This window comes from Papaver somniferum, unplaced genomic scaffold (genome assembly GCF_003573695.1).
Source record: "Papaver somniferum cultivar HN1 unplaced genomic scaffold, ASM357369v1 unplaced-scaffold_128, whole genome shotgun sequence".
NCBI lineage: Eukaryota > Viridiplantae > Streptophyta > Magnoliopsida > Ranunculales > Papaveraceae > Papaver > Papaver somniferum.
The window spans coordinates 8,269,357-8,281,615 of NW_020621936.1; positions in this window are offsets into that span (position 1 = coordinate 8,269,357).

Below are 12,259 nucleotides of genomic sequence, written 5' to 3' on the forward strand. Positions count from 1 at the left end.
TGGTCATAGATTCAAAGCGATTGTCTCTGCACGAAGAAACAAGGAAAGTTTTAAAACTAGAACTCAAACTAATCAATTTTACGAACAATTAAAGAAATAATATTACCTTCCGTAAGTGAAAATAGCAATTGATCCGGGATTAGTCTTTTGATCATTTCACACAGACTTGGTATGAGTCTATAACTCTCATCAAAGCTTCCATTTATCCTCTCCAACACATTGTTTCTAGCCTTCCATGCAACGTGCTACGGGATCAAGGTGTTGTGGCTTGTCCAAAACTCGGCAACAATCTCAGAAGGTTTAGGTACATTCTTTCCATGTGACTCCCTTAGCTTGTTGATCACATGTTGAGCTACAAATTCTGGATTTGCACATGAATTCCTCCCATAAGGATCCCCAATACAAGTGTGGTGCAAGTGGAAATCTCTTATGCTCCAAGTCGCCTCACCAGGGATCCTCCTTGCAGATATATACCACAGACATAGAATGGGCTCTCCAAAGGATTTACACACAGCCTTGATTCTATTATTATCACTCTTACTAAACCTGCATTCTGTCCTAGTAGATACACAGTATTTTCTGAGATGTATCTTAAAAACGGTCTTGTCTGGAAATTCCATCCCCTCATCAATTCTGTCATCAACTACAACTTGTATTTCATTTTCTGGTTCAGGGAATAACTCATTATCCACTGAATCAGCAGCAACAAGGAAATCTTCAAAATCACTGTCATCAAACCAATGTTGCCCATTATCTACCACTCTAACTTCATGATTAGGTAATGGCCTACCAACCATTTCAGGACCATAATCATCTTCCGATCCATTAGCAATTTCCTTCCCTTTACCCTTTTCAATCTCAAAATCAATCAGTGGTTCCTTAACTTCTTTGAAAACTGCAAGTCATGACAATCAACAAGGAAAAAGTAATTAACACATCGGGTATCATTATATCATTATAAAAACCAATTTTAAAAGAGAAACCAACACTACCTTCAACTTTATCATCCGTCTCCAACAACTGGTCATAATGATCATCTACATGTTCAGAAGCATATACAAATACACATTAATATCAAATTGTAAACATAACATAATCGATGATTTCTAAAATTTTAAAATATGAACATCACCTTCATCGTCTTCCTCACTATCCTTACCAGCACTGCTTTTCATACTAAAATTGTGTAAAAACTCCTTCCAATCTGCATCATCTTCACCCTCACTGTATATGAGTGGTTGGCTCCATGGTTGGTCTTCCGGGTGACAATCATCTGCATTTAGATTCTGAAGGTGCAACACTGATTCCTTAGTCGCATTTACAGCTTCTTCAACAACATCTACTTTATCCGCGGCTGATTTCCAGAATTCGGTACCTAGTGAATCATCATCTAGATTCACAATGCCCTGACTACTAGCCTGTGTCGGCTCCTCAACATGGTTCTCAAAATCCAGAACCATCTTTGCTAAATTAACACCAACTGTCTTTTTAGCTTTTTCAATCAGCCTCGGGCTTTTCCTGTGACATAAAGTTACCCTTGGTCCTTTCTGAGGTGTTGAATCCCTGTTACATAACAAAAGAGAATTATCACTAAAAGATATTCATCATATGCTAAAAAAAATTTTTATCACCAACATACATCATATTATCACACTAGAAGACAAACAATCAAACTGTAAGCAATAGACCAATAACAGGGCCAGTGAAAAGAATATATTATATCATGGAAGTAATCTCTCTTTTGATTATGCTTAGACAAAAGACTGATTAAAAATGTAGGAAGATGAAACAGAGGGAGACATTAAGCATAGGCACATACACCAATAGGAAAGAAACTAAACTGTGGTAAGAGGAAAATTAAATAGCAGCTCACAGTGTGCTAGATTTTAACTGCCTAGCCATCTAACAAATTAAACAAAAATATATGCACCAAAGCAATTATTAGCTAAGAAAGATACTTTTTATCTGAAGCATTAAACAGTAACACAACAAAGTGATCAAGATGAAAGTACGAAACAAAATAAAACTACAAGCCAACACACCACAGAAATCTTTGTTCAAATGTGAACATGCCGGTCATTGATATGAAGTGCTACACACATTACCAGCAAACTCGGATACAGGTGCAAACTCGCATTACCACTATCAGATATTCATCATATGCTAAAAAAACGAATTTTAGAACAGAATATGATCACTTTGACAACAGGTTCTAAGAATTAGGTAAAGCATTGTTTAACACGACAAAATATCATTAAAAATCATGCAAAATGGTAATAGAATCATGAGGGGTAGGCATATCTCTCTAAAAATTAACGTCAATACATTGAAATTAATCAGTTTACTAACTAAATAAAAGCATATCATCTTGACTAACAGAACATGACAGAAGAGACATCTAACCTGTTTCCAACTATTTGTAACTATATGTCCAGAATCAGGTTCCATGTGACTGCAAGAGAATTTTCATAATAAGTTATTAAGTTATAACAGATATGTACACTAAAATTCATAAACAAAAATGCTAAAATAACTAAACAAAACAGATACACAAGTGCCTGAACGCAAAACTTCAGCAGAAAATGCGTATAGCATATATGATCAGTCAACTTTCTCAATCTCGTAAGTATTAGTCAATACTAGTTTAAGAGACCCTGGCTAGACCACTGCAATTTTTTTTGTGAAAGTGCTTGTAAAACACTTGAATAAAAACCAATCTCGTAATTCTTAAACATGATGCAACATACCAATACCAAAATAAACATCTATATATTATCAAAAACCAAGTATAATGCTCTAAGTAATGAGATGTAATCTCAGAAACACCCATAAATCTAGAGACAAAAGGATAACAAAAAGAAGATTCAATTTCAGGAACTCATTAATGAGATGTAATCTCAGAAACCCCTTCTACTACAACCACACAAATATAAGAATATAACTTTCTAATCAAAATCATCTTTAAACCTTTCATAAAATTAGATGGATTCTTTAAAGACTATTTTCGGTCGAACTAGTAAAACCACAGTTCACATACAACAAGCAGGCTAATAAAACAGATGTTCTCAAACCTGACAAAATCATTTTTGCGAACCTAATGACAATTTCAGACTGATAACATACCCACAAAGTACCATTAATAGACCATTTCAGTAGCAAAACACATATCATGTTCAACAACAGAATATATACCATTTCAGGAACAACTCATAACCAACTATACAGACCTAATTCCAAATATTCATAAATTGGAAAACCCTAATTTTCAAATCGGTTTGAAAATCCTTAAATTGAAACCCTATACTAAACAAAAAACCCAAATTTCATAACAACAAAGAAGAGAAACAGAGTTAAGTTCGTGAAAATATACCTTCTTGGAGTTTCATCAACCATTATCTTCTTCCCCATTTCTTCAAAAAGACAGAAATTACACGCTAGAAATTACTTAGGTTTTCACTAGAAAATACCCTCTATCAACTGGTTTAGGCATAGAAAACAAACTTAGATCTTGGTTCTTTATATACTGATAGAGTAACAAAAATCTGAGAGAAACCCTAACCAATTTGTGGCGCGAAATTTCTTGATAAGGATATATCAGTTGAATTAGTTTTGGATATATCCTAAATTCATGCTTGTAATCTTCTCAAATCAGATTGTTCTCTCTGCTCTCCCACCATCTTCTCTAACAACGAAATATTTCTTCTGATCTTCACATACTCGATAGAGTTGAAACAAAGAAGGAAGGTTGTATGCGTCTTTTTTCATTTACTAGATATTAACACCCGCACAACAACTGTACCTTCAACTGACAGCTCAGCTAGTCCCCACTTCTCAACCACCTTTGACCGGTAACTTTAAACGGCAGGGCAGTTTTATAAGTTTTGAAAAAAACGGGTCACGAATGTATATCGGCCCACAAATTTGGGATAGAAATGACTAATTCCCTTTTCCGTATAAACCATGCAACACGAATCTTAGAGTGTCTGTTTTTTCTTGACTCAACTGAGTTGAATATGACTCATCTAGATCTGACTAATATCACCTGATTCATCTGGATGTGACTCAATATATTTGTTTTTTGAGTCAGATATGATTCATTTGACTTAATATTATGTAAATCAAGTCAAGGGTTATGTCTGAGTCAAATCGTGAGTCGGATCTGACTCAAAATAAAAAAGAAACGATCTGATATCTGACTCGAGCCGAGTCAGAGGTTGAGTCAGATTCAGACGCCGAATCAGCAAAAAACAAACACACTCTTAGACCTCTAGATTTAGGCCTGCCTATCTTGTGTAGCTTTGTTTTTTTCACTACACGATAGGAATCCACCATAATACAAAGACAGTGACGGAATTAGGAATTAGGTATGGGAGGGTTCGGCAGGCTAGTTGGACTTGATAAATTTTTTCACTACACGAATACGGAGATAAAAGACATCAATAGTATGTTGAACAATAAATTTGTCTATTGGTCGATAATTATTGGAAAACCTATATTAAACAAAAGATAACTCAGTAAATTTTCCTTTCTCTTTATAATGGTAGTCAAGCTTATCTCTCTAATGATCAAGAAAGTTGTTGATTTGAACTTGATTTTTGGTTCAGACCTTCTGTGGAGGGAAAGGCCATTAATCATCTGCAATTTGCATATGACATCATTATGTTCATTGATGACGATGTGGAACAGGTAACAAACCTCAAAAATATTTTGTTGGCTTTTAAACTTATTTCTGGTTTACTTGTAAACTACAATAAATGTGTTATAGATGAGGTGGGTTTAGCTCAACATGCCAATGCATGTACTGACATTTTTGGGTGCCAAAAAGTCGGATTTCCTATAAATTACTTAGGAATCCCCTTAGGAAGTAAGTCTAAGGTTGTTGTTGTTTGGGATTCTATTATGTAGAAGTTTCAGGCTAGATTGAAAGAAAGAAGGTGAACGCTTGTTAAAAGTATTTTAGATAGCTTACTTACTATTATATATATCTTTTCCAGCTGCCCAATTTTGTGAAAAAACATATGGAAAGGATCATGAGACAATTCTTTTGGGGATTTTCTGCTGTTATAAAGAAGAAAGCATGGGTTGGTTGTAATAAAATTTTCCTTCCTAAAGAGAGAGGTGTTGTTGGGATTAAGAAATTAAGATTGGGAAATAAAGATTTGCATGCCGCATGGATTTGAATGTATGTCAAGTAGAATATGTCTCTTTTGGAGGTCCGTTGTTCACCAAAAGTTTGCTTGAAATGAGAAATCTTTCTTTTCATAAACTACTAGTAAACCAACTGGTAAAATCCTAGGGGCGCGTATTCTTAAATGCAGTGATCTGGTGATAAGTAACACTATTTTGAAGGTGAACACTGGGGATAAACTATTATTCTGGAAGGATGATTGACTCAATAATCAATTTCTCTGCAATCTCTTTCCTGATCTTTTCAAGCTATCTAGGCACAGAAAAAATACTCTGATGAAACGATGTTGAATGTCGGTGTCACTGCAGTACAGTGGTAAAGTCATTGAGTGATGATACCAGTGACCTGAGTTTGAAACTCGCTGACACCAAATTCTTTACTAATAAAAAAAATCTTGAATATTAATTAACAATATTCTATTTTGGAATTTCAGTTTTTCCAGGACTCTGAAATACGATGAAGTTAATGTTGTAGCTACAATGATTAGTATGTTGCTTGAGCTAAATTTCATTGTTGATGTTGTTGACAATAGAAGATGCATATCTGCTGAATCTTTTTTGTGGCCAGTTGTTATCTACACTAAGAAGAAATTGGTTTCACCAAGTTTTCATATCCAATACAAGGGTAAAGTTTATAAAGAAATATGACATGGCTAAATGGGGGTAAAGGAGAAAGTCTAAATTATACTTTCTTCATGACCTTGGTCTTAGATCGGTATTATCATTTGTCTCTTGTTTTGAATAAAATTTGTTAAATAAGACCTTAGGGATTGGAGAAGAACTCTAGGCAAATAGTTTTATCTTCATTTTTTATTTGTTATTTAGCAATAACTCACAAAGAAAAAGGTGTTAATATAAGACCTCCACCTAAGATGACCTTGAACCCCTGCATTGGAGATGCTCTAAATAAGCTTTACAATGTGATTGTGATGAATGGTTGCATCATGTGAAAGAAAAGTGTTGAGTCTAATTTACATCTTTTTATACATTGTGATGTATCTTGTCAGCTATGGAATTATTGTCTAGGAAGTTAAAGATAGATCGTTTTAGCAATTCTGCGTACCTTCACAAAGTATGATCATCGACCTTAATCTTGGATACGATCTCGATTATCGTTCTGTTCTCTGATCTCCGATCAGGTTTTCCGTGGCATGAAGTTAGGGTATCCTGATTATCTTCTAAGTCAATTGTGGCTTAATGGTCGTTTAGAATGGAATCAGAGAGAGAAGGGAGAATTTTCTGAAGTCTATTTTCTATTATCAGAGTGAACTTGTTTATCTTCTAAGTCAATAATTAATGTAGATGACTAAGCACGTGACAGTTTGGACTTAATGAATCCCGCCTTGTGCTTGTACCGACCTGGGACAACTTTTTGTTATGAATACCCAGCTTTCCAGGCATCCCTTCAGTTGAAAGCATCGAGAATCTTCCTAGCTTCGCACTTGGACTCAGGCGTTCCGAGCCTAGATTGTGTCTCTGGATTTTTTAGTCGCATATGGCTTGATTCTTGGATATCTGGATCAGGTCTTCGACGTCTGACCTTGAGTCTTATCTCATGTCTCAGTTGTATTACTCTTCAGTTATCAGTTCTCTGGTAGATGCTATATTTTGTCATCTACATATTTTCCCTCATTTTAATTAAAGTAAGTTTGTTGATTTTTTTTTTAATTTAACTCTAGTTCATTTTTTCATTAATAGCTGACGACTTTTTATTCCCCTTAGTCAGCACCAATGAGGATACGTCTTTTTAACAATCATACATACCTTCATAAAGTCTGATCATCGTCCTTAATATTGGGATACGATCTCGATTATCACTTTGTTCTCTTATCTCTGATCAGGTTTCCGTTGAGTGAAGTTAAGGTTTTATGATTAACTTCTAAGTCGGTTGTGGTTTAAAAGAGAATCAGAGAAGGGGGGGGGGGGGGGAAGAGAATCGTCTGAAGTCTATTTTCTATAATCAGAATGAACTTTTTTACATCATCAGCCTTTCCGGATATTTCAACATGATATGAACACCACAATTACATGTATATGACTAAGCACGTGACAGTTTGAACTTAATGATTCATGTCTTGTGCTTCTACCGACCTGGGAAAACTCTTTGTTATGAATACCCATCTTTTCAGGCATCCCTTCAGATGACAACATCGATAATCTTCTTAGCTTCGCACCTGGACTCAGGTCTTCCGCGTCTAGCTCGGTGTATCTGACTTGTTTCATTGCCTATAACTTGATTCTTGGACATCTGGATCATGTCTTCGACGCCTGACCTTGAGTCTTATTTCATGTTTCAGCTGTATTACTCTTCAGCTATCAGTTCTCGGGTAGATGCTATATTTTGTCATCTAGAAAAATTTCAAGATAAAATGGATTTTTCAGAATTCTGTCAAAGGTACTCTCTGGGAATGGAAGAAGAAGAATAAGAAGAAGAAAAAGAAGAAGGCAAAAGCTAAGAAATTAAAACTTCTGGATTTACTCCTTGAAAAGGAGAGTGTACCAAGTACACCACCGACTTTTTCGTTCAGCAACATGTATGTTCTAAAACTAATAAAATCACAAGTATATCAAAGCAAAATCCCTTGAATGAGATTTTATACAGAGTTTCTCTTTTTTTTCTTCTACAACCAATATGTTTGGACAATAATCCCATCAACCTGATTGTATAGAAGTGTTCTTGGGCGATCTCAAAAATCAATATCCAAGATCAATCTAGTTATATATAAATTAAGAGGGTCTGAATTCTCACAAGTATGAAATTTACAATCTATCTTTCAGGATGTAAAAAATAAAACAATACAATACCGAAAACGAAAAACACAAGACACTAGAGGTATATATTGTTAATGGAGATAAAATACCTACAGAAAACCCTGGGACCTTGTGCAGTTTTGAACACCACAGTGTACTAAATCGCTAAAGATATTAACCTATTATTAGACTTCGGACCAGAATATATCTGAGACCGAATTAACCTCCAATCAATTCAGTTTCAGTCGTGTTCCTTACGTCTCTTGAACCTTGCGTGATTCTACACACTTGATTCCCTTAGATGACGTCCTTTACAGCTTAAGAGTTGCTTCAACCTTGGTGAAGACTTTTGATATCAATCTGTCTCTAATAAATAAGCCTATTTGATTTTCTTTTTGATTTTTTAATCTAGGTTTGGAAATATGTTTGCAATAGACAAAGTCCGGAAAACATCACGTATCTGGAACACTTGCACCCAGTTAGTTGAGAAGCCTGGATTATTAACCACCTCTCAAGAATAATCCAAGCAAATCAAAAAAAAGTTTAGATATTTATCTTTGGAAAATCACAAAGTATAAGGCGAAGAGAACTTTGCGATTTCTATCTATCTCACTCCTGATCTGAGATTACTAGAACCTCAAAGATCAGTAAGAAAAAGATACGGATACACGAACAACCTTAGTGGATTTTACCTTTTAAAACATAATTAAGTAATAGACCATATCTTTGGATATTTTATCTATTAACTTGAGTCCTCAAGATTAGAATGTAATAGAACAATTAAATATTTCTAAGGAGGTTAAGTCTTTAACACATAATGACATGAAACCATATATTTTTTATAAATCAAAGTTGTAGTTATGACTTAAAAATAGAGTTCCATATCGGGATTAAACATAAATGGAAATTCGATGTCAAGGCATTACGACCCGAAATGAGAGATGGGGCAAAAAATTCCCTAGTTTCTCTTTTACAAACTTCATTATAAGTAAAAATTTGATAAACTGAAACCCAGTCTAGAAACTATTTGCATCCATATTTCAAATGAAATTTATAAATTCAAATTCCAAGTTCAATTGGTTTGTGAAAAGTGTGTGTAAAGTAGCTGACAGAATAGCATTTCTGCAGTTTTTCAGATCTGATGCATTAGACGTCAAAGGCCATGTCTCTTAAACAATAACTCAAAACGCCAAGACACTCAAACATTTTCCATGAAGAAACCACTGCTTAAATATCTACTAATTGGTACTATTTTGGTAGAGAACTGATGACCAGAAATACTCCTTCCATCCCGAAATATTTGCTTACTTAAGGTTTTACAAAAATGCCAAGGAATTGAAAATATTTCCACATAAACCCCTAACCTCACAAATTACTTGTTTAATATATTAATCTTTAGTTCCGTAGTTTTATTCTTTCTTGATGATCATAAAATTTTAGAGGGAAATATATAAAAAAAATTTGTACATTTTTACTTAATAAAACCTTATCCATACAGTTAACGTGGGACTGGGGGAGTATAAAAATTTGTAAACACGTAAAAGGCATATTCAACTTCGAAAAACATGAAGCACAAGTAATCCATTTGAACTATCAATAAAAAACATTGTACCAATTGTAAATATCCTTAATAACAACTAAAGATTTGAGTAGGCCTATCAATCATATAATTGTGGAGATCAAGTCATTGTTATTCAATTGGAGGCTACATATGGATGTTTTTGAGGGATTTTCTCCTTCCAAACTTTTATGTAATTGGGATGCTGTAATTCATACATCCATATAATTTTTTTCTGGTTTCTGTATCACTGCTTTAGTGATGTAGAAACTTTTCTAATAAAATATGTGCTTTGACGTAAAAAAAACAACTAAAGATTTGAGATTTCAAGCAATAAATAGAAAGAAAACAATGTAAACATTAAGCTAACTTCTTAGTTTTCGCTTCCATTTTCAATGAGATCTACAAGAATGTCAATTAGGGTGAAATTACGGCTCAATAGGTATGCTTTCTTTCCCCAAGAAAATGCGAATGATATTTAGAGAACAGAGATAACCAAGAAACGATTATTTAATTGCAACTGAAATAGTTTCATACTCGAGGGTTTCAAGAAAACTCCAGTCTACTAGAAATTAATAGTACTTTAAGACGATTCCTATTATACTTCTAGCCAATCTAATTCTTGAGAATTGTATGGTTGTTTGTTTCATTAGCGATATTGGTATTAGTAGTACAGTTACCTTTTTATCTTGTTTTTTATTCTCTTTTACAACACCTTAATTATTTGTTTCTTGATTGTCGTCTATATTTATAGATTTATTCTCACCCAATGTGAATATATATCTTCACTTTTTAGATGTCAAAAGCATTTTTTTGGTGTTGATGATCTGATTCATGACCAAGTCTTCATCCTTCTTTTGGATCAAGATCACACCTATGTTCGAGTTCTTTACCTGGTTTTGATTTTGGTCCCTATTTTGGATTTGACTTTTTTTTTTTTTATGATTTCTTTGTGGGTTTTCGTTCTTCTTCTTCTTGAGAAAAAAGTCAAAGAAAACACAATACCATCAAAAAATAACTTATCAGCATAATGAATATTAGGGTGTGGAAAACATGGGTTAACGACCATCCAAAACTCATAAATGTATGACCCAAAATTTACTAAGTGACAAAAAATATGCTATGTTTCCAAAGAAAATCATTGGATTTTTCCTAGGTGTCCAAATAAATATCGATGAACCGAATAATTTTATGTAACCCTGGATTTGGCACAGTCACCCAAACTTGATTCAAAACCCTCACGACTATAATTACACCATCGGTATTCAAAATATGTGCACCGTGACCCAAAGACCACCTCAAAATAAAAATGATGGCTTAAGTAACCCAAAAATTTTTCCATGTAATCCAAAATCTACATTAAGTCCCAAAATTATGTCGTACTGAAATCTGGAATCGTGAATAGAATTTGTTCCTACCTCATATGGCCCATGAATTATAATTTGCACCCAGACCATAAACTTTTCATGTGACCCAAAATCTGTAACAACACTAAAAAATTATTGTATGCATTGAACCTAGACGGTAACTCAATATCTGCTATTGTAAATCCAAATTTGGTTGTGGACAAAAACTCTGAACTTAAACTTAAAATTGTTCGAGCATTGCTCGGTCGAACCCACCAAGCGTTGGTATGTATAGTTTGGTTGTCATATTTTAATATCAAAACTCAAATAGAGTCGCTTGATTAAGATTATTAGAGTCAACTTCCTTAAGGTTAGACTAGGAAGTCTAGGAATGTTGAGACATACAAGTATTACTCCGAAGACCTAAAGAACGCGAAGATGTAGCGACTACAACGAAGACCTCATCCTTCCGCTTGAAGTTAGTAATACTGACTTGACTTGTTTCCATTCCTATCATTTTTTTCAAGTTGTTTAAGATTGAAAACATAACGTGCAAAGTTATATATGATACTCTAGTACTAGACTTGGTCATATTATTATGATCGAAGTGTCAAGGAAGTATATACCATTTTTTGAATGCTTTGATATGGTATATTGAATTACGAAGTATAGCGTTTATCTTTTGAACTTCGTAAATGCGACATCGATATAAACTATATAACTTGTTACTTGATTGTGTATTAAATATAGGTATGAATTCGTCCTAGGAAACTATGTTTTATTACATTGGTTTAAGGAAGTAGATTTACGAACTTGTTTCATAATCAAAAGAAAATGAATAGGTGTTTTGATTTGGTTTTCTTTGAAGATCTATTGGATGACCAATTCGTACCTAAGGAGAGAATTAAGGTAGAACCGATCCCAACTTATGTTGGGAGTCAAGGTACAACCGATCTCTACCTATCCCGAGATACATGGTAGAACCGATCCTAGCTTTTGTTAGGAGTCAAGGTAGAACCGATCCTAGCTTAGGAGTCATAGTAGAACCGATCCTAAGAGCAAAACCGATTTCCGATATTCACATATACTTTAGAGATTGTGTGAGTTTGGAATTAGGGTTTGCTAGATAGGAAAATTCTAGATGTCGATATAATTTGAACTTGTGCAGAATTATTATCATTGATTGTTCAAAGATATTCCTTGATACTCAAGGTGATCCCAAACCGAAATATTTGAGAATATTTTAATTAAGATTTTCGAATTTATATGTTTTGATTTTCCACCAATTAAAACATATCTCTAAAAAATTATATTAGTGCTAAGCTAATATATTAGATATTTTCTAAGAGAGGTTTCGAAATTACAGGTTGGATATTAATTGGAAATATGAAAACCGAAATTAGGTACTTTATTGCAT